Raw genomic sequence first — 23,422 nt, 5'->3', positions numbered from 1 at the left:
CTTTTTATTAGTTACATTAAAAAAGAAAAAGGAACCAGGCAAATTAATTTTAGCTATATACTTTATATAACCCAATGCACTCAAAATATTCCTTTTAAATTATGATGAATATAAAAATATTTAATTATTTTAGATTTTCTTCTTCATGCTATGTAAACTTTATATACTTATACACCAGATGTAGATGATATATTCTTTTTTAAAATTATGTGTGTGTGTTCCTATGCACATGCTTGTGTGTACACAAAGGCCAGAGAATGTGTGTCTGATGCCCCATAGCTAGAGTTACAGGTATTTGCAGGATGCCAAGGTTGCTATGTAGGTGATAGGATCTGAACTTGGGGCCTTATGATTGTACAACAAGCATTCTTTTTGTTTTAATTGTTTTTGTTTTTTGATTTTTCAAGACAGGATTTCTTTGTGTATTCTTGGGTGTTCTGGAACTAGCTCTGTAGACCAGGCTGGCCTCAAATTCACAGAGATCCAACTGTTTCTGCCTTCTGAGTGCTGGGATTAAAGGTGTGCTCCACCATGTACAACAAGCATTCTTACCCTGAACCATCCCTCCAGCCCTAATACTCAATTCTAATTGGGAAATAGTTGAGTTAAAGTATATGACTTTATAAATTTACAGTGAAAAAAATCATGTATATGGATATTGTTAGCATTCTGCCACCACTCCAGTTGCATGGCTACACATGTGCAGATCAGCAGCTAAGCAAGGGGTCTTGCATCTTATGTCATCAGTGAGTGCTGGTAACTATGTGCGCACAGCATGGTCCAACAATCAGCACATGTGTGGCATAGCTCCATAAGCCCACCTGCACCTTAAAAAGCAGGACACAGATTCCTCCCCTTCCTCTCTATTCTCTCCTCCCCCCACTATTTCTACCTTTCTCTCTGTGTGTTCTCTGAACATGCTTCTTTCCCAGGCCTGGTTCTTTTGACCCCCCCCCCATGCCTCCTCCTAAGAATGGTCTGATACTGGGTTTTGTTGTGGCTTGTGACCTTTCTGCACAGTAACCAGTGCCACTTATCATTTTTTTAAAACATTGGTGCCATGACTCAGATTTTTAAAATAAGATATCCCAAACATACTTACAAACTTCCTGTTAGCTGAAATTATTCTTTAATAATTTCACCTAGACCTGGTTTGTTTCTCTCCACCCTTCATGATTTTTTAAAAGATTGGGTCTCATGTAGACCATGCTGATCTCAAGCTTGTTATATAGCTGAGTATGGCCTTGAACTCCTAATCTTCTCCCTCAATCTCCTAAAAGCTGGGCTAGCAAGTGTATGTCACTACACTTGGTGTTGTGCCCAGATTGCAGGGACTCCCAAAAGACCACCATGGAGACAAAATCCCATATGTATAAGCAAAGAGCCTTTATTTTCAAGCTCAGAGCTTGGACTTTCTGTCCAATGTAGCAGTGAGAGCAGAGACTCCAGAGCCCAGGCAGGGTAAAGGATTTATCATAGCAGAGGTTGGAGTGATGGGATATCCAGGGTTCAGAACCCTGATTGGCTGACATTTGTCTAAGGTACAAGGAATGTTTGAAATGTTAGGTATTTCCCCTTAGATGCAGGCCCCACTGGGTCTTTTCCTGGTTCCAGATAATGCCTGCCAGAAGCTGTATCTAGGCCTCTAAGCATGTCATGGCAGCTGTGTGGTCAAGCTGTTTTTGCCACACACCCCCCCCCCCCACATACACTGGCTCTGTCATTTTACTAGTAACCATTTTGAGAAAGAAAAAACTACTAGTTTCAAAACTATGTCTGTCCAGTTAAGCAAATTAATTTATATGAAGTTAACATTGAACTTAAAGTTTGATTAATTGTGGTGGTATTGTGTTCTCCAAAATATTGTGCACCCTAATAAATTTATCTGGGGTCAGAGAACAGAACAGCCACTAGATACAGAGACTAGAAAATGGTGGTACTCACGCCTTTAATCCTAGCATTCCAGAGGCAGAAATCCATCTGGGATCTCTGGAGTTCAAGGCCACATTGGAAACAGCCAGGCATGGTGACACACCCCTTTAATCCCAGGGAGTGAGACTTTAATTCCAGGGAGTGATGGTAGAAGGCAGAAAGATATATAAGGCATGAGGACCAGGAACTAGAAGCATTTGGCTGGTTAAGCATTTGGCTGGTTAAGCTTTCAGGCTTCTAGCAGCACAGTTCAGGCGAGAGCCATTCGGATATGAGGACACAGAGGCTTCCAGTCTGAGGGAACAAGATCAGCTGAGAAGTTGGCCAGGTGAGGTTAGCTGTGGCTTGTTCTGTCTCTCTGATCTTCTAGTGTTCACCCCAATACTTGGCTCCAGGTTTGTTTTATTAATAAGAACTTTTAAGATTCCTGCTACAATTAATTGATAGGAAAGCAACTCTTTCTCAGTTGGCAATCTCTTCACATTTTTCTAGTTATTTTTTATGCAATTTATAATAGTATCTATTAGAATTAACGTGTTGTGCATGTGGACTCATATAAAAAGGCAAAAGTGATTTTATCGATTATATTATGAAAAGCTTTATCTCAATTAAAAATCTTGAATTTAATTAGCTAAATCAAAGGTAAACTTTCAATTCCTTAGAGTTATAAATTTGGCTCATTTAGACATAGTAAAATATTACAAATGAAAACATAAATCATACTGTCTTTTTTTTTGAAATATTCAACAAACTTTCCTTCATAAGAAAATCTTATATTAGAATAAACAGGCCATAAATCTTTGTAGAGCTCTTTCATGACTCAATAGAAGAACACTGGCAAAGAAGTCATGAAGCTATTGAATTTATTGTCTCCTACTTCTTTCAACAGTTCCATAACCCTCCAATGACTCATTGCTTTTGCATGTATACAATGAATGATTTAACAACAGTATCCAGGGCACACTTCATGGAGTCTGCTTCAACAAACAGCATAAATATTTTTCAAATGTATCATAGAGTGAAACAAAGAAGTAAAGGAAATACTAGTCTGCCTTTGAAAATTCCAATAAATCTGAATTTTGACTGAACTTAGTTGGAAAAGTGTTTGCTGGGTTAGAAATTAATATTTACTATTTCTCCAAAATTCTCCTTTGAGAGGTGTAGAATATTTAAAATAACTGCAACACATGAATTTGATAGTGAATAAAGAAATGGGGTTTTTTTTGGTAAATTAAACATTCTTTGGATTGAAACATGTTTAAAGTCCTTATTGGACAATGTATTTTATATCTTCTCACTTATCTAAGTTTAAAACAAAAATACAAAACAAAACAGAAAGCCAAAAGCCCACAGCGGGTAAAAGTGGAAAGAAAGTTGGAGTATTTTAGAATTTGAATCAATGGATCTTTGTTATTGTTCAGCTCTTAACATTCTTTTTTCTTGAGCATGCATATATAAACGTGTGTGTGTGTGTGTGTGTGTGTGTGTGTGTGTGTGTGTGTGTGTGCGTGTGTGTGTGTGCGCGCGCATGCGCGCGCGCGAGCGCACATGTGTAGGCGTGCAAACAGAATCTAGAGGAACTCAGAGGTCATTCCTCAGGTGCTGTCTACCTTTTTTTTTTTTTGCCCCCAGAGCTGAGGACTGAACCCAGGGACTTGCCTGCTTGCTAGGCAAGCGCTTCTGAGAAAGCAATACAGACCCCATCTTGGGGTAGGGCAACCCGCTGTACTCGGTTCCAGGAAGGACCTCAGGAGTGTGCCATGACAACTCAAACAGATACAGGACAGCATGCTTCTGCAGACATTCTGTCTGTGGTTTATGGCCCTTGAAGATACCCAGATAATCCTGCTGAGCAATCCAAATAATCCTGTTCAACAGGTTGTGGTTTCCTGCCAAAAGTACAATCCAATAGCTTCAAATGTGGCTTCATGCAGAAAGTCTGGACCAGTGGTTTCAGGAAATCACCTTGCCCCATATTCCTTCTACCCAATCCCAAATTGCCAATTCCCAGCTTGTGGTTTTTCCCTGTAAAAACTCTGTACATCGGGGCTTGTGGCCACTGCCACATTTCCTTCCATCTGCAGTGCAGTGGCCCAGGTTGAACCTGACAATAAAAGGACCCTTATGTGCTTGCATCGGAAACTGGCTCCTTGGTGGTCTCTGGGGGTTTTGCGAAACGGGTACAACACTTCACCACTAAGCTAAATCCCCAACCCCTGCTGCCTACTGTTTCATTTCTTTCAGCATGCATCTTTCCTTATAAAAATGTGTATGTATTTTATATGTACATTTGTGAAGCAAAGCACTTTAACATCTGTCCAAAGAGACAAACTTGGTTCTTGTTAAAACTTTTACATCTTTAAAATAAAAAGATAATAAAGTTACTGGGGCTGGGGAAATAGTTCAGTGTTTAAGAGCACTTGTTGCTCTTGTGGACCCAGATTTGGTTCACAGAATTCACATGGTGGTTTACAACCTGCCTTAGATTTGCTTTGGCAGGGGGTTCAGGGCCCAAAGAGGATTTGTGGAGTTGGTGGAGGGAGGGAGCAGGACAAGATGGGGATGACACAGACACAATCTGAGGGTGAATGAATCAGGGTGGCTGCCAGCAGCTTTTAATTGAGAAAAGATTACAACTTTTATACTGTATCATTGCACATAGGATTAAAAGGAAGACAAGGGGCATGTGAACTGGAGTGTGGCTTGAGATCAGGAGTTCAGGAATCTAGCGTTGACCCTGACAATAGGCACCAGTCATGTGTTAATGAAGGGCCACTAGTTTCCTAGAGATAAGAATGACCACTTTATCAAGCAAGAACTTTCTTCAAGCTCCCATGGGAATGGAGACCCTTATCCAAATGCCTGACCTTGGGAAAAGGACTTCTGGGGAGCAGACACTATATTACAGTTTCTTAGTCTTGCTCTATGGACCTATTCCCCTCATAAAGCTCCCAAAAGGGAAGGTCCTGATATCTTACTTTTTTCTCATTATACCATACCATTCTGATTTCTCTGTATTTATTAACTGAACTCTTACCTTTTTAATGGCCTCAGACTCTAGATCAGAATTGTAGGCATTTCATCCTTGGGATCAGGTGTGTCTAGTAAATCTTTAACATTCCTGTTCTTGGTGTAATTAGGAGGGCACAGTGGAATTCCTGTTTCTGTGGTATTGCAGATTTTTTTTCCAAATAATTATTTTGTTTAGAGAGGCTACCATTGTACACATTTTTATTCTTTACCAAAGCCTGCAAAAATTTCCCAAAGGGAAATGTATTAATTTTGAGAATCATTAAAAATGAAAGTCAAAGATGCTGGACAAGTGTGGGTTGCGATGTTAAAATGCTGGAACTTTGTCAAGCAGCAATGGTCACCATTTGGTCCACACCAACAACCATCTGTAACTTCAGTTCTAGGGTTTTGGCACCAAGTTGGTAAGCATTAGTTATTTAGTGGCACTTTTACTCTGCGAGGAAATGCCACGAAACAGGACAGAATCCACTAACAAGAGTTTTATTAAGATAAAAGAGACAGACGAGTGCTCAGGCCTGCGGAGAGACATGTGTGTGAAGAAGAAGAAGAAGAAGGAGAGGAAGCTGGGAATATGGCGCCGGCTTATAAAGGCTGGGTGGTGCACGCGTACACAAGTCAATGTGGCTACTCCACGCATGCGCAGATCACATGGTTGCGTTGTGCGCTCTTACCATGCAAAGTCACGGGGTCCTGGTCACGTGAGACACCTTGGTCCGGAAATGGCTATTTTGACCCTGAACTGGCTAGGCAGAAGTGTCTAGGTCCGCCAGGCATGCGCAAACATGACCAACCATGGGGGCGTGTTGTGAATCCATCAATAAGTATTGGATCCCCGGTTATTGGGTTATTGGATATCCACTGCCACCAATGCAATAAGTCAATCAAACCAAATTTATTAAGGTTTAATAAACAGAGCGAGGCAACTCCTGAGTGACTCTTGGGAAGGCAGGGAAGAGAGCAGGAGAGCACAGGCAGGTCTGACAACCAGGTCTTAAGCAGCCTGTAGGTGTGGCCTTGGGGAGGAGCTGACCATTGGCGGGCTTTCTGAGGGGAGGGGTCTGGAATGGGAGGAGTGAGACCAGAGCGTGGAATGGAACCCCGAGCTGGAGATCCCCAACATCCCAATCTTTTTGGGTATATATGGACGCTGGTAGGGCTTCCACCTAAACAGGTGCACATACATAAATTGAGCAAAACATGCCTATAAAAGTATCTTTAAAAATAAAATTTTTACATTTTTCCTTAGATATCCAATTTTAATAAAAAATTTCATCATTTCTTCTTTGATTGCTGAGAGTTTATCAAATTCACTGTGCCTTTGCTGAAAATGCCTCTTAATAAAATATATTTTATTATTGTTGAACAAAATACACAGAATTAGCTGTCTCATTTTATTCTACTCCAGCAAATTACAGCAGCCATTCATTGTGGACTTTGCAGCATATCTCTGATCTGTAACACGAATCTTAATCGGTCATATAAATAAATGGAAAAAAACCAGAGCCAGATATTGGGGTAAATTCTGAAAGATCAGAGAGACAGAACAAGCTACAGTCACTCTCACCTCACCAACTCCTCATCAGATCCTGTTTCCTCAGACTGGAAGCCTCTGAGTCCTCAACCAAAAGTGTCTCCGCTGAACTGCTGCTATAAAGCCTAAAAGCTTAAAAGTCTCTAGTTCCTGGTTCTCATACCTTATATACCTTCCTGCTTCCTGCCATTACTTCCTGGGATTAACGGTGTGTGTCTTTCCCAAGGAAAGACATGAGATCTCAAGTGCTGGGATTAAAGGCGTGTGTCACCATGCCTGGCTTTATTTCCAGTGTGGCCTTAAACTCACAGAGATCTGCATGGATCTCTGCCTCTGGAATACTAGGATTAAGGGTGTGTGCCACCCCTGTGTGGCCTCTGTCTAATCTAGTGGCTGTTCTGGTCTCTGACCCCAGATAAGTTTTATTAGGGGACACAATATATTAGGGGACACTGATTCTTCTTCCCTTTTTCTTTCTTTCTTTTTCAGTTCTGAGAACATGGAATGTGTACAAGTGGAAGGAGACAAATTTGGCTTGTTTTTTCACAGATGCCATCCATTCTGTTTTGTTAGACAAGGGTCTCTTATTGCCTTGGGTCTCTTCAGGCACAGTAGGAGCTAATCAGGGATCCCAGGGACCTGCCTGTCTCTATTACCCCAGAGCTGAAATTACAAGTGTTTGCCATCCTATTGTGCTTGATTTTTTCTTTATTTTTTATTGGGTTTGGGGGATTAAATTCAGATCTTCGTGCCTGTAAACATAAGGCATGCATGTTAACAACTAAGCTATCTTGCATTATCAATTGTAGCTATACAATTCTGCATCCGTCATGTACTTTGGCTTCAAATTTTAAATGTGATTAAAATAATGTTTTTTCATTCTTATGATTACCAGTTATTATTTGTATAGATGTCACTGTATCAGACTAGCATATTAAAAAATATAATGTTATAAAGTAAAGAAATAATTAAATAATTGAAGTCAGTCAGTATGTAGACATGTACTAAATCAGTGATGTACATGTAACACTAAAAATAACATGTGCCTCACAAACATACACACACACCATGTACACAATAAACCACCATATGTGACAAATGTTAAGCAAGATACATGTCTTGCCAAAAGGATCAAGATCTTTGGAAAAATATTTACACTACTTCAGTATTTACTCATTTTAATGTTGTTGTTACTGAGACAAGTGCTAACTATATAGTCTCATATTGGTCTTCACCTCATCATTTTCTTCCTTCAGCATCCCAAGTGCTAGAATTGCAGTGCATACCATCATGCTCAGCTATTACTTCAGTTTTTAAAGTAAGTAAGAACATAGTGCCACAACAGTCCTAGCCGTTTTTCAAGTACTTCAAAGCAGGGTGTGGCTGGTGACACCATATTGGAACAGCAGCCTCTGGTGGTATGTCAGAGCTGATCATCTCCCAGTTTCATCCAAAGCCTGGATTAAAAAGTTTTAAGTTCCTTAATGAATATTTTTCCTTTTAAAAAAACATTTTTGATATTATAACTTAATTACAACATTTCTCCCTTGCCTTTCTTCCCTCCAAACCTTCCCATACGACCCTCCCTGTTTTCCTTCAAATTCATGGCCTCTCTCTCTATCTCTTTTAAAAAAACTAATTGTTATTGTGTGTGTGTGTGTGTGTGTGTGTGTATATATATATATATATATATATATATTCCTAAATATAACCTGTTCAGTCCATACAATGCTACCTGCATGTATATTTTCAGGGCTGACCGGTGGTCACTCTACAACCCGTTGGTGTATTCTTCCCTGGGTAAGACTGCCTTTCCCATACCCAGCTTTCCTCAGTTGTCTATAGTTCTTTGTGGAAGGTTGAGGCCTTGAGGGCTTCTCTCCACCTAATTTTAAATACACATGAACAGATGTTTTAAAAATATGTTTAACCTATAATTGATGGTGACTCCTCTAAATAAGTATGCAGTAAAGTGAAATTTAAACTAAAAATTAAAATATCTTAACTTTCACAAATTTGACTTCCATACATTCCATGTTTTTGTTTACTGCATAGTATAGTAAATAAGAGTTCCATGTAAATCATTACTTAAGCTCAGTGTCTGGAACCTGATAAGCCACATGCCTGCTTGATTTTTCTCTATGACATCTGATTGTCAATGATTTTGAGCCAAAAGAGTATGGTGCTGTTGTCTTGAGCTGCTGCTGCTTAAGATAGGGGAGGGCTAAGAGTGAGCAATGACTGAGGGCTGAGGCTAGACTTCCAAGCTGGCAGAGGTTCCTATGCCTGTCCCTTTCCAAGGCCATGATTGCATCCCTTCGCTGTCTGGGTGGAGAGTGCTCACAAATTGGAGTCATCTTTTCAGATTGTTATCTTGCTATTGGTACCTTCCCTGGAACCACATGTGTAGGGAATGCTAGATGCCATGGAGGGCCTTACTCAATGGATTGAAGAGGAACTCTAATGAAGTGGTTCATTTGAAAGATAGAGAAATTTCCTTTCTGTAGGCAGTTCTTTGTGTTTTTTGGTCAGGGACAAGGATGTGTGTCTTCACTTCTCTGGCTCCATGGTTTACCAAGCCTTGAGCCACTTCCACAATCACAGCTGCTTTACTCTGGCCAGATGCAACTGTTAAAGGTACCATGAAGTGTAGGCAGAATTTTCTGTTCTGCCAGCTGCTCCTAAATAATCACACGGAGACTTAGTATTAATTATAAAAGATTGGCCAATAGCTTAGGCTTGTTATTAACTAGCTCTTACATCTAAAATTAACCTATATATATTTTTTTAATTTATGTTCTACCATGTGGCTTGGTACCTTTTCTCAGTGCAACATGCTCATCTTGCTTCTCCCCAGACTCTGCCCTTCTTCATCCCAGAACTCTTTCCCTGTCCACAAGTCCTGCCTAACCTCTTCCTGCCTAGCCATTGGCCATTTATCTCTTCATTAAACCAATGAGAGCAACATATCTTCACAGTGTACAAAAAGATTTTTCCACAACAGTGTAGCCAGATATAGTGGTTCTCAAGAGACAGAGGCAGGGAGACCACAAGTTAGAGTCCAGCTTGGGCTACATAGTGACACTTCATCTCAAAACATAGCAAAATAACCACAAAAGATTGTCATATGATCTAGATAACTATAATTTGAGTAAAGAAATCCCTATAGAAAGTAAAATTAAGGGATTTTCCCTTTCAAATTTTGATTTCATTCTTACCTTACAGTGTGTAAGTCTATGTTCAACTCTAGTGTGTGACTATTAATCATGCCAAGACTCTTTCTATTATAAATGAGAAAAGGGGAGTTGAAAGAGTAAGAGCCAGTGTTTATGAGGAGCTTACTATCCCTAGGAATGTCATGAATCTACAAAGCAGCATTAGTTTTGATGTTTTTTGTCTATAATTTTGAGATGATGAATCTGAAGCAATAAGAAGACAAATAACTTGCTCAGGACATAAAATTCGTGTTCAAGCCACCCTTCAGGCTTTAGGGTTAGTCATCTTCCCTTTCTCATACAGATGTCATATATGTCTACACAAAACATGTCTAGTTTTTTACTTTTGTGAAACGCTTTTGAACAGAAATCTTCATTATCTACACTGCCTGTAGTCTACTCACATTTGTTTGTAAGACTGACACAGTACTTGTGCTACTTATTGGTATTATTGCATTAAATGAATTTTTTTTCATTTACAGTTTGAAGGTTGTCCTTCCTGCTCTAGAAGGGCTCACATATAACACAATGAGAGACAAGATAATGAACTGTAAAGTCCTGCAGCCTACATGGGAGGATGCAGTAAGAGAAGGCAATGAAGACAATGGAATGGAGCAGACACATGGTGATAAACTGACTATACACTTTTTGGGAGCCCAGACAAAAGCTTAAAATGTTGGATTGCATAGGTTTCATTTCCTGACAATCAGAAGAATAAAACTCTACTGCCGACAGTTCAAACAGGAACTGATTGCATGAGTTCTAGAAGGGAAATTGAACAACAACATGGAAAATATCTCACTCTGGCTTTATTAGACACAGAAGAGTCATTTAGATACTGAGTTGTCATATTATTCTGAAATAAGAGCAGTGGCCCTTACATACTAATCTGCTTGTTAAATCCTTTCCACAAGGCTGAAGAGACACAGCATCACACTTCCTCCAAGGCTAGAAATTACATGATTGGAGCCTGGAGAATGCAGACAGGTAATTTATGTGCATCAACTCTCTCAAATACCAGATGCTGAAACAATCACCAGGCACATGTTAAATATCTATAAATAATGAGAAAATTCTCTAAACAATACAGAATTTTTCTGAACTGTTTGTCTAAATGAGAGCTACATACTTTTATGTGATAGGTAAAAATAAACATGTCATTTGAATTTTCAGACCTGGATTTGTCATCTTGTCCAGACAGACTGAGCACCTCCAACTTCCAGTGAGACTAGAGCCACAGGTCAGGAGAGGCAGCAACCACAGTCCAGGAAAGACAACAGAACAAAGAATAATGAATTGTGCTGTGCATAAAAGTCTAGGAAGGAAATGTCATTGTTATCTCCATTCTGCAGGTCAGAAAACTGAGGCATAGGGAAATCAGATCCTAATAGCTCTAAGTATCAAATCTTCTCTTCCCTGATGACAACACTGGTCCCCCAAAAACCTGTAAACTGCGTTCCAAGCTATTGAGTAAAACTAGTCCGAAAATGCATGTGATCATCTAGGTATACCTTCTAAAGAGATCCTCTGTATTGCCGTTGCCTGTCATTTTTTTAAAAAAGGAAATCTGTTGAATGTCATAATAAGTAACATAAAAAAGTAACTTAGATAACAGAATGGTTCCATGTAGCTAGATGAAGTTGGGTGCTGTGCTCACATCTATAACTCCAGCATTTGAGAGGCTAAGCCAAGAGTTCAGAGAGTGGGAGGCCAGCCTGGAATACATAGTAAGATCCTGTCACAAAACCAGGTCAAGCAAAAAGTTTTTAGAAGTTTTATTTTCTCTTTGCTCCACTAGACACCTGGAGAGTGGAGCTGTTCTCATAGTACTGTTCTGAGCTGCTAAAGGAACAGAGACTACTCTGTTGAGTCAAATGATGTCAACTTGACCAGGTATCTTTGATGATTTTACATAGTAGAGGAAACCTATTTTCTTTTTTCTTTTTCTAGTCTGGTAGTCTTAATATATCTTAGTCTATACATATTTAAATGTACACACATGCAAAATAAAAGGTCATTTTTTTATTTTACAAGCATATATTGTTATTTTTACTACCTTATAATCTGAATACTATGAGAACCAAATACATTCATATGCTGAGAAGATGGCAACTGAAAATAAATTCTTGTGGTAACCATGTATTTTTATTTGTTATTGGTGTATATTAATTATATCAAATAACAGGATTCATTGTGACATTTCATACATGCATACACCATATTTTGATTATCTTCATAAACATACCACCATTTAGCTCTTACCTGCCTTCTCTTCTGATCTTTTCTAATAGTCTCTACTTTCATATCATTTCCACCTCCAAGGAGTCTACAGATGAGAAAAAAACAGGTACTACTTTGCTTTGAGTCAAGATAGTTCAGATGCTGATTTCTAGCTCTGTCTATTTTCCTGCAAATTACATAATTTTGTGCTCTTTATGGATGAATAATATTCCATTGTGTTTTATTTAACTAAACATAGTATATTAACATTTTACTTAATATATCATGTTTTATTTAGCCATCTATTGATGGGTATCTTGGTGACTCCATATCTTGACTACTGTGACTAATTTACAATCCTACCTACAGTAAATAACAGTTCTTCTTTCCCCCACGTGCTCACCAGTGTTTATTCCCTAGGAGACAGCATTCTGACAGGTGAGTAGAAATTTCAGTGTGGTTTGGATTTCAGCAGTGTTTTCCTGATGTCTAAAGACCGTCAACATTTCTTCATATAATTATTGGCCATTTGAATGTCTTCTTTTCAGAACCATTTTCCAGTTCATTGTTCACTTACTGATTAGATTACTTTTTCCTGGTGTTTTTTTTTTTTCTTTTTTAGTTCTTTCAAGATCCTTTACTAGAGCTACATTCCTAGACAAAGCACTTTTGTGTATGTGTTTGCACGTGTATTTATTTGTGTAGGTAAATGTTCATATGTGTTAGAAGCTAGAGGTTAACTTTGGGGTTCATTCCTCAAGAGCCATCCACCTTGTTTTCTGAGGCAGAGTTTCTCACTGGGAGCTAGGACTTTGTGATTTGAGCCCCAAAGATCTTCCTGTCCCCACATCTCCAGTGCTAGGATTACAGGCATGTGCTACCACATCCAGTTTTTTTATATGGGTTCTGGGGATTGAACTCAGGTCTTCATTCTTACTTTGCAAGCACTTTATTGACTGATCCAACTTCCTAGTCCACAAAGTGCTTCTTAATACTAATAGTAGGACTAGGAAAATGGGTTTAGGTGGAAAGTGAGAGGTCTAGACAGAGGAGATGTTGTGATATAGGAGCACTGATGAAGCCAGTAATGACAGGAGTTCTAAGTTTAAATCATTCAGGCTGCACCACTATCAACAACAGCAGGAAAGTTAAGAACCATGTTTGTAGCTGAGCAGTGGTAGCACCCTTTTAATCCCAGCATTCCATAGGCAGAGGCAGGCAGATCTCTGTGAGTTCAAGGCCAACCTGGTCTACAGATTGAGTTCCAGGATAGCAAGTGTGACCCAGTGGTGGTGCATGCCTTTAATATAAGCAGATCTCTGTCAGTTCGAGACCAGCCTTGTCTACAGATCGAGTTCTAGGACAGCCAAGGCTGCATGGAGAAACCCTGTCTCAAAAAAACAAAAGAAAAAACAAAAACAAAAACCAACCAAAGAAACAAAAACATTGTGCTTTTTTGGCAGCACATATACTAAAATTGGAGTAATACAGAGAAAATTAGCAGGATAGCCAGAACTACAAAAAGAAACCTTGTCTGAAGAAGAACGAGAAGAAGGAGGAGGAGGAGAAGGGGAAATAGGAAGAGAAGAAGGAGGAGGAGGAGGAGGAGGAGGAGGAACAGGAGAAGGAGGAGGAGGAGGAGAACCAACAACCATGCTGGTTCAAAGGGTGGTATGGGGACAAATGTAGACATCATAAAGTGGATACTTGGGAGCAGCAGTGGTTCTAATAAACAGTCTCCCTACTTCCTTTGTTTGAGACCTGTGCCACCACTTACTATTTCTCATTAATACTGACAAATGTCAAGGGATCTTTAACCATATGATAAAGATCTGAACGAGGTTTAAAAAACATGATAGGATCTGATACACCTTTCACAATTAGCTTCAATATGTTGAACTGTGGTAGGTCGTCCATCCATCTATTCTTTTGCCTACTCAAGCTCATTCAACTGTGCAATCAGTCTGTTTCTGAGCCAATCACTGCAGACACTATATTGTGAACACGAAGGTGGTTAATAATGCAAGTTAGGGACAGCCTTATAAGAGACACAAGAACAGGGATAAAGGGGAAAAGCATTATGAAAGGTCATTACAGAAACAGCTAACTCAGTCATGGTTAAGCACTTACATCTTTGCCAAATGTTCAACACCAAGTTTCTAGAGAATTTAGATAAGTGGCAACATATGTTTGATAAGGTATTTGATGAATAAGATGCATATTCTATAATGGAGTTTCTGGTCCCCTGAGAGGGTCCTTTTCCAGGGTTGGGCATTTCAGCAGAGGCCCCCAAGGCTTGTCAAGGGCAATGTTGACCTCTGGGCTCCCTCAGTCCCTGCTCACAAGTCACACTCCAACTCACAACCCCTTTTGCTCCTGTTCCCATTTTGGTCCTGGGGATCTTTACCCTGTTGCTTTTCCTTGCCTTCTCAGGAGACAACTTAGCAGTTTGATACAAACTTGTTCCGTTTTTACCCCCAAAATGGCTGTTTTGGTTTCTTTACTGAGCCCATTATCTATGATTAAAAAGTTTTATTTTGATACTGTAGTAGAGCTTCAATCAAAACAAGCATACTGTGGCCACATTATTCATCTCCTCTGGCTTCTTGGGTCTGTGACGCCACTGTGGGGGCTCAGCTGTACTGTCCTTGCTGTCCCCATGTGCACCCAGCTGGCTCAGGGAGGAGGCCCAGGTGTCTGGGGTGCAAAGTTGGCTGCCTTCCTGCTGGGGGTGTGTGTATCTACGGTGGGCATCCAGACCTGCTCTGAGCCCCTGTTGGCTTCTGCCTTCACCTTCTTTGGCACAACCAAGCCCACCAGCTGTGCCCTGCTGCCCACTGCCTCTGCCTTCCTCTTGGCCTTCGGCACCTTGTCCAGGATGACTGTGGGATTGGGTCTTGATGCTGCCCGTGATCGGGAAGAGGGAGCTTTGTCTTCTGAGTCCGAATCCTGCAGAAGCCTGTGGTGGCGAGGCTGCAGTCTTGCGCTTGTCTTCCTCCTGCTGCTGTCACTGTAGCTCCTGCGACAGGCGGTGCTGCAGCAGAATGGCCTCAAAGTGGAAGTGTGCCTGCCGCTGGTTCAGGTCCTTCAGCTCCTGCAAGTTTTCCAGCACCTCCATCTCCAGCTTTGAGTCCTTCGCGCGGTTCTCTAGAACCTGCATGGGTTTGGTTCAGCTCCTCACACTCGCCCACTCCTGCACACGCTTCTCTCTCCTCCTCCTCCAGGAGCTCCTTGGCCTGGAAGTTGCGTGTGGCCCCATGCTCCATGGTGTAGTCCGTGTTCTCCGGGTTTGTCTTGAAGGTGATCTCGGCCAAGCACCGCGTGCACATGATATAGAAGTGGAAGATAGGCAGGCCCAGGTAGGCCTCGTTCTGGACTGTTTCCTTGCATGCGTTGAACTTCTCCCCCTTTGTAGATGTATTCTCCACGTCTTACACCTCATGTTGAAGGGGGCCATCAGCCTAGCCACGTACTGCCGATCCTTGGGTGGCTTGAGTTTTGGGATCTTTGAGAGGTCGAAGTCAGGTGGGTAGCATTTGTTTAGAACTTTCTGTTCTCACATCTCTGCTTCCTGTCCTTCGCACCAGCAAAGCAGTTCGCTTTGGTCCTCTCAGAGTTTATCCGACCAGGTGCTTCAGTTCTCTTGATGTCACTTCCTCGGCTGTCTTACTGGCTTTAGTTTGCAGGCTTTAGTGTTCTCATTGGCTGCAATCTTTGTCTATCAAGGTCACATTTTGGTCCTTTCCTGAGTGCCAGTAGACAAGGCAGTAAATAAAGGTTCTGGGAGTCTCTGGATCGTGTGTGTGTGTGTGTGTGTGTGTGTGTGTGTGTGTGTGTGTGTGTGTATGCAGGGTCAAGAGAGCATGAGAGCACACAGCAGGTATGGTGACCAGTGTTGTGGAATTATTATTTTAAGGTATATTACTTTTGTTTATGTTGCATTTAACTCTGTGAAACTGTTTTACTGTGCTTGTCTAAAACACTTGATGGTCTAATAAAAAACTGGCCAATAGCAAGGCAGGAGAAAAGATAGGCAGGGCTGGCAGGCAGAGAGTATATAGAGGAGAAAACTGGGAGAGAGCTAGCTAGCAGCCAGAGAAGGAGGAGGACTCCAGGGTCCAGCCACCCAGCTACACAGCAAGCCATGGAGTAAGAGTAAGATTTACAGAAGTAAGAGAATGGTAAAAGCCAAATGGGATAATTTAAGATAAGGAAGGCTGGCAAGAAAGAAGCCAAGCTAAGGCCAGGCATTCATAAGTAATAATAAGCTTCCATGTGTGAATTTATTTGGCAGCTGGGTCGTGAGCCACCTAAAAAGAGCCAAAAAACAAACAACAGCAGACCAGGTCTTAAGTAACCTGTAGGCAAGGTCTTGACAACCCCGGGGGAGGGGCTGACTCTTTCTTAGGGGTAATGGGGTCTGGGAGGAGAGAGGGGGAGGTGGGGCTTCCCCCTAATCATCCCAGACTCCTTGGGTGTATGGCACAGGCAGGGCTTCCACCTAAACATCAGTGAACCAAGAAACTTTCCTAGAAGAGATGATGACCAAATGTTGACTGGGAGCACTGGGGAAGAACCAGCCTAGCAGTGTGACAGGAACTTTTCAGGAGGAAACGTTGGGAACAGCTCAACACTGAGGTAAGTAAGAAGATACAGAGAGAGCTGGGAGTAAAGGCAGACAGGAAGGCTGGATCATGATGTGTGTGAGCTTTATTCAAGGCCATGTGGTGTGTCTCATGAAGGACTAGAAAGATCTCTTTCCCTGAAGTGTGAAGAATAAAGTGAGCGTGAAGCCCAGCTTCAATGACTGCTTAGTCGCTTTCAGCTACCTGTGAGAACTTCAGCTTATACTTCAATCTGAGAGCATCTTGGGAATTCAGACTTGGCTCCAGAGTCAGCAAGGCAGACCTCTGTCTCAGATTCTGTCTTCTACTACTTGGTTAGCAGTGCTCCCCAAGGTACTAACTGACGTATCATAGCCTTTTATGGCTTCCTAATGACATCCTTTCACAACTGTGGTTATTATCTCCATTCCACAGAGGAGGGAACTAAAGCTCAGAAACCTGAGCACCTTCCAGAAAGCACAAGAATGGCAGAGTGAAGATTTGAACCCAGGCAAAGTGACTAAAAAGTCTCACACGTGGGTTTATTTCTCTGATATGGATGTTCCTTATCTAGTGTTTGAAAGATGGAGTTATAGGTGGTTTTGTAGGGAAAATAATCTTAGCACTTTAGAGTATGCCATTTAAAACATTTTAATTGTTATACAACTGTCACTGTCATCTATTTTCAAAACTCTTCCATTATCCTAAACACAGTGTTGTTTTCCCTTTGAGCAGTGTCTCCTCATTTCCCCCTTCTCTCTGATGCCAATGGCTGCCCTTATGTTCTCTCTGTATGAATTTGCCTAATCTAGATATTTTATATAATGACATCTTATGCCATTTGTCCCTTTCAATATGCTGTACTCTACCTAATATAATGTCAGGATTCATTTATACTGTAGCATATATCTGAATTTCACTCTTTGTATGACTGAATTATCTTCCATTATATATATGTGGTATATTTTGTATATCTATTCACCAGTAAATGGACATGGGTTTTCCCTCAACCTTTTTGCTCTTATAAGTAATGCTGTAATGAGCATTGATGTAATGTTAATCATGCTTACAATGCTTTTAGGTATCTACTTCAGAGTAGAATTGCTGGATTGTGTAATGTTTTTATGTGTGCTTTTTTTTTTTTTTTCCTAGATGCGTCTTCTTATGTTCAAGCTGGTCTGGAACTCCTAGGTTCAAGCATTCCTGTTTTCTGTCCTCTCAAGTAGTTGGTATGTGTTACTACACTCAGCTATGTTCAGTTTTTTTGAGGATCCTCAAATTATAGAAGAATGGAAACACAAGTCATTAAAGATGGAAAGGTTTTTGGAAGGTTAGCTCTCTTACTTTATTGGCTTAGGAGGAAATAGCAATTAAAAAATAGTTACCAATTTGAGCACTGAACATATACATCAGCCATTTCTAATGTGACATTACATCTAACCTTTCCAAAGTCATATGGAGTGTTTACAATCTTAGTTTTACAGATGAAGATACTGAGAAAATGCCTGGCCCTCACCAGTGACATATGGCAGACTCTAACTTAAAACTCTAACCAAGGGTCTTGCTGGAGGTATGTGATCATGTGGTTTTACTTGCTAAAGCTGGTTCTTAGTTTTGTATAGAGAATGTTGTGTTCTTGTGAAAGCTCATCATTGCTTCTTTATATTTATTTTCTATTTTATTGTGTGTACATATTTCATTACTTGGGTTTATATTCTAACATGTATCTTCATTGTGAACAATGTAACAGGCAGGAAACAAAATGTATTTTTGTGTGTGTGTGGTGGGGGGACAAATATAGTATCACGCTGATATTCCTTTCCCAACTCTCTTCCAAAATCTTTCCCTGTATAGCAACGGTAGCACACGCCTTTAATCCCAGAAAGTGAGCCTTTAATCCCAGGGAGTGATGGCAGAAAGCAGAAAGGTACATAAGGCGTGAGGACCAGAAACTAGAGACTTTTGTCCTGGTTAAGCTTTTAGGCTTTTGAGCAGCACAGTTCAGCTGAGAAGCATCCAGTCTGAGGAAACAGGACCACCTGAGGAATTGGCAAGGTGAGGAAACTGTGGCTTATTCTGCTTCTCTGACTTTCAAGCATTCACCTTAATACCTGGCTTTCAGGTTTGATTTTATTAATAAGACTCTTTAAGATTCCTTCTACATTATGATGTGATCTATAATGAATATTCTCTAATCTGGATGCTGTTAGGACTTGGAAGAACCAATCTGATTTCTACATCTGTCCTTTTGTACTTCATGGGTGTGCTTATCACTCATCTCTTGTCTGTTTTCTTTTTCATAGATTCAGTTTCCAAATTCGGGCTCTACCATGCCTGCAGCCTGTCTTTCCAATATTCTTTCCTGTTTAAGACCTCTCACACACCATTGTTTAAGTACAAGCATATTTCATATGCAGTCAAGGATAACATCTCCAGGACTTCTCTGCTTTTCCTCTGCTTTATAGGTAGGTGTTTGATTTCACTCATTTATTCTATTTAATGTCCCTTTTACATAACACATTGTGTTGTAGCTTTCTTTTTCCTTTTATATTCTAAGCAATTTAGTTGATCATTTGGGTCTTCATCTGCCCTTTTCACCTGGAGACTGAAAGTGGACTGAACAGAACATATAGCCCTTGCAGCTTATCTCAGATGATTTCTCTGAAAGGTACTTTTCCTGTCTGCATGAGTCTAGATGCTCAAGTAGGGAATTTTACTGCTGTGGACCTATCTGGTTGCCCTAAGTGACCTGCTAGTTAAGTTATTCTGCGTGGGGGGGGGGGGGGGCGGGGGGGCGGGGAGGGATGTAGCTAGCATTTTTATCTACCATGGATTTCAGAAAGAACATTGAGTTTATTGTCTGGCCTGAGTTTGACTTAAGTGTACTAAATAAGCATTATCATTTCTATTTGTAGATGAAGAACTAAGGTGTAAGAAAGTGATTTCCCTAGTTATACAAACTAAGCTACAGGGTTTTAATTTTTACATGTGTATATGTGTGTGTGTGTGTGTGTGTGTGTGTGTGTGTGTGTGTGTGTGTATTATATTGTTCTTGTTAAGATAAAATCTCATTATGTAGCCCAGACATGCCTTGGATTTCATGACCCTTCTGCCTCAGACTCTTGAACTCAGACATTAAAAGCATATACCATCATGCCCAGCCATTTTTCTTATGTTTTATCAACATTAATGTATAGTCAAATTATTTATGACTTCTAATAAGCATATTTTGATTGAAAATATTTATAAATAAACTAATGGGAAATAAGAAGAAACAAATATCTGGAGAGAACAACGTGAGAAGATGAAAGTACATGGATTTCTTTTTTTTTTTTGGTTTTTCGAACAACGTGAGAAGATGAAAGTACATGGATTTCTTTTTTTTTTTTTTTTTTTTTTTTTGGGTTTCTCTGTGTAGCTTTGCGCCTTTTCCTGGAACTCACTTGGTAGCCCAGGCTGGCCTCGAACTCACAGAGATCCGCCTGGCTCTGCCTCCCGAGTGCTGGGATTAAAGGCGTGCGCCACCACCGCCCGGCAGTACATGGATTTCTAATCCTCAGTATGGACTGTGCACTTGTCTCCCAGTGCTGCCTAAGAAACCACCACAGCTGTAGCAGACTTAAAAGAACATTTACTTTATTTTATTTTTTTTGTTCAAAGTTCTGGAGGCTAGAATGTGTCTCTGTTCCCTGCTCAGAATATTAAAGCTGAAAACAAGATGTTGACCTGGTTGACTCTTCCCTTGAAGTGCTAGGGATGAACCATCTTCCAACTCATTCTTGTCAGCAGAATTCAGTTTCTTGTGGTTGTAGGACTGAGATCCTCATTTCCTTGCTGGCTGTCAGTTAAAGGCAGCTATTAGGTCCTTTAAGCTACCCTATTTCTTGGTATGTGCTCCTCCATCTTTGAGGATGGGACCTCAAATCCTCATGTTTCAAGTCCCTGAGCTCCCTTTCTGTGACCAGAAGGAATATTTTGCTTTTAAAAGGATAATGACTAGGGTAGGGTCATGCAAATAATCTTTCTATCTTTTGTGTTTTTTAGGTGTGTGTGTGTGTGTGTGTGTGTGTGTGTGTGTGTGTGTGTGTGTGTGTATACATATGTGTAGGTGCATGTAGAGGCCAGAAACCAATAATGGGTCTCTTCCTTAATTTCTCTTTACCTTAATTTTTGAGACACGGTCAGTCTGGCTGGCCCGTAAACCTCAGGGGTCTGCCTATCTCAGCTCTAGGACTACAGGGGAGCCATTGTGCCTGACTTTAACATGAATGCTGGGGATCAAACCCATGTCCTCAGGTTTGTGGAGTAAGCACTTTACCGACTGAGCCAGATATCTTCCTAGCCCCTAATCTTCATATCTTAAGGCTAACAATGCCATTTAAATAACATAATGCTAAAAATAGAACTCATACTGAGTTTTGGGAGTTATGTATCATATGAATGACAACATCTGAGCACTCTGTTTTCCAGAAAACACTATTCAGAGACACACAGGTTCCATTACACCCCACTGTCTCAGGTCACACCAAGGGCTGGGTACCATTGTTGTCAGACCTGTCTAATATCTCTCCAACATAATTTATGGCTTGCTCCCTGAGCATCACTGCAAATGTCTATATTGGACTAACTGAGGCTCTCAGTTGTTTAATAGTTCATTCCCGACTTTAGATCCAAGAATTCTAAATCTGTCTTTCACAGCACTCCCATCAATCCTCCTTCCTTGACCTCCCAAGTGCAGGATTTGAGCCACTATGCCTAGCTTTCCCATATGCTTTCTTAGAACTTTATTTTAGGAAACATTATGCTGTAGATGTTGGTTGTATTCTGCCCCCAGTTCCAGTTCTGAGGCTCTACTTACACATCCTGACACAATGCTAAAGGTTTCATAATGACTAAAACAATTCTTAAAGCATTTCACATGACACACATGTGGAAAAATCATCTGTAGTATGCATATTTTGGACAATACCAGTTTGCTTCCTGTGTGGGTGCATGGGTGGGTGGACCTAAGTTGGGGATATTTTCTGAGGCTGTGTGCAAAGGCTCTGGCTGGGCATCTCACTCTTGGGTGTGCAATGTGTTTACAACACAGAGAGCTTGGTGTAGCTTGGCTATTTCATTGCTCCCCTATGAAGGTTCTGCTGTTGGGTCTGTCTTTTGTATCTGCCGACAGCATTCTTTCCTTCTAACAGAGCCTTCTCAGACCATGGCTTCAGAGGCTGAGTAGGGTTGGCCATGTACCATATCCAACATCCTGATCCAAAGACAATTAGTCCCTAGAACAAGCAGGTTGTATGAGGTGGGCTGATATGAAAAGTTCTCTTATTAGAAGCCAACTGACTAATGAGTTCTCTTTCTTGGAAATCTGAATTGGAAGTTGCAGAAAGAACCAACCAACCAGTTGGTGAAAGAGAGAACAGCAGACATAAAAGGGGGGCATCTGACACGAGAGTAACTAAGCCAGTTTTAGTGATGAAGCACTACTAAGGTTTGAATGTGAAAAGTTCTCCACAGGCTCCTATGTTAAATGCTTGGTCTGTAGCCTATGATGCTGTTTTGGGAGGTTCTGGAAATTTCAGGAAGTGGAGAACAGCTGGAGGTGGGCCTTCAAAGGCCATATCTGGCTCAGTTTCTCTCTGCTGCTCTGCTTCCTGCATGCCACAAGGAAGCTTCCTATACCACATGCCTTTACTGCTATGATGTCCTTCCCAAGCATGGGACCAACCAACTGTGGACCAACTCATCTGAAACCATGAGCAAAATAAATTTCACCTCGTTTAAGTTGTTCTCTCCAGTTATTTTCATCACAGTGGTGCTAAGTAATTAACAAGGCTCAGAACAAGGAACTTCCAAGAGGTAGCGACAAGATGACCCAGTGTGGAAAGTTGCCAGGAACTCCAAATATCCTGACCCCTTTTTGCTCAGGCAGACTTCTCTTTCTGCTTGCATATTCCAGTGAGAGTCCGCTCTCACTGAGTGAATCTAATTGGATATTTTGATCTTCAAGTAGCAGAAAACCAAACTACAAGTGGTCTAAATATGGAAAATGTTTTAAGCTCAGGTGGCAAGATAGAGCCTAGGAAGTCATTGAATCTTGTGGCTCAATAATGTCACAAGACCCTCATGTGTTTCCTAACTTTCTCTCTGATCACCTCAATGTTATGCTTTTCTATCTAGCCTATATCTTTCATTGTAGAAGACTGCAGGAAGCTGGGCAGTGGTGATGCACGCCTCTAATCCCAACACTTGGGAGGCAAAGGCAGGTGGATCTCTGAGTTTAAGGCCAACAGGGTCTACAGAGCTAGTTCCAGGACAGCAAGGGGCTGTTACACAGAGAAACTCTGTCTTGAAAAACAAACAAACAAACAAAAAGCAGAAAAAAAAGAAAAGAAAAGAAGAAAAAAAAGACTGCAGGAAGTTTAGTCAAAGACATTGAGAGACAGCAAAGGAACTTCCTTTCCTGTGCCTTTTTAAACAGGAAGAAAAATACTCTATCAACTCCTCAGCATGTTTCTCCCATGGCTCCTTGGGCAGCATATGTTCATGGTAGCCTATATTTATTCCTAACTACTCACTGGAGCCAGTGAGGAAAAATGAAAAAGAAAATTTCTACCTCCCTGAAACCTAGGTAGTCTACCCAGAAAAATGAGCCTTCTGTTAGCTGAGACCAGGTAAGCAGCAGGATCTATCTGTACTACTTACCACCTTAGACACTTGTGGTAGTTTGAATGAGAATGGCCCCCATAAGCTCATATACTTGAATGCTTGGTCACCAGGGAGTGGAACTGCTTGAAAGGATTACAAGGATTAGGAGGTGTGGCCTTATTAGAATAGGTGTGGCCTTGTTGGAGGAAGTGTGTCACTAGAAGTGGACTTTGATGTTTCAA

General features: G+C 40.9%; 1 pseudogene; it reads right to left on the bottom strand.

Moving 5' to 3' along the window:
* Positions 1-14,491: 14,491 nt before the first annotated feature.
* Positions 14,492-15,493, bottom strand: LOC128109351 (splicing factor YJU2-like; annotated as a pseudogene).
* Between the last annotated feature and the right edge of the window lie 7,929 nt (positions 15,494-23,422).

This window comes from Peromyscus californicus, unplaced genomic scaffold (genome assembly GCF_007827085.1).
Source record: "Peromyscus californicus insignis strain IS unplaced genomic scaffold, ASM782708v3 Scaffold_14__1_contigs__length_90479793_seg_2, whole genome shotgun sequence".
NCBI classification, from domain to species: domain Eukaryota; kingdom Metazoa; phylum Chordata; class Mammalia; order Rodentia; family Cricetidae; genus Peromyscus; species Peromyscus californicus.
This window is presented reverse-complemented; position numbering and strand designations above follow the sequence as displayed.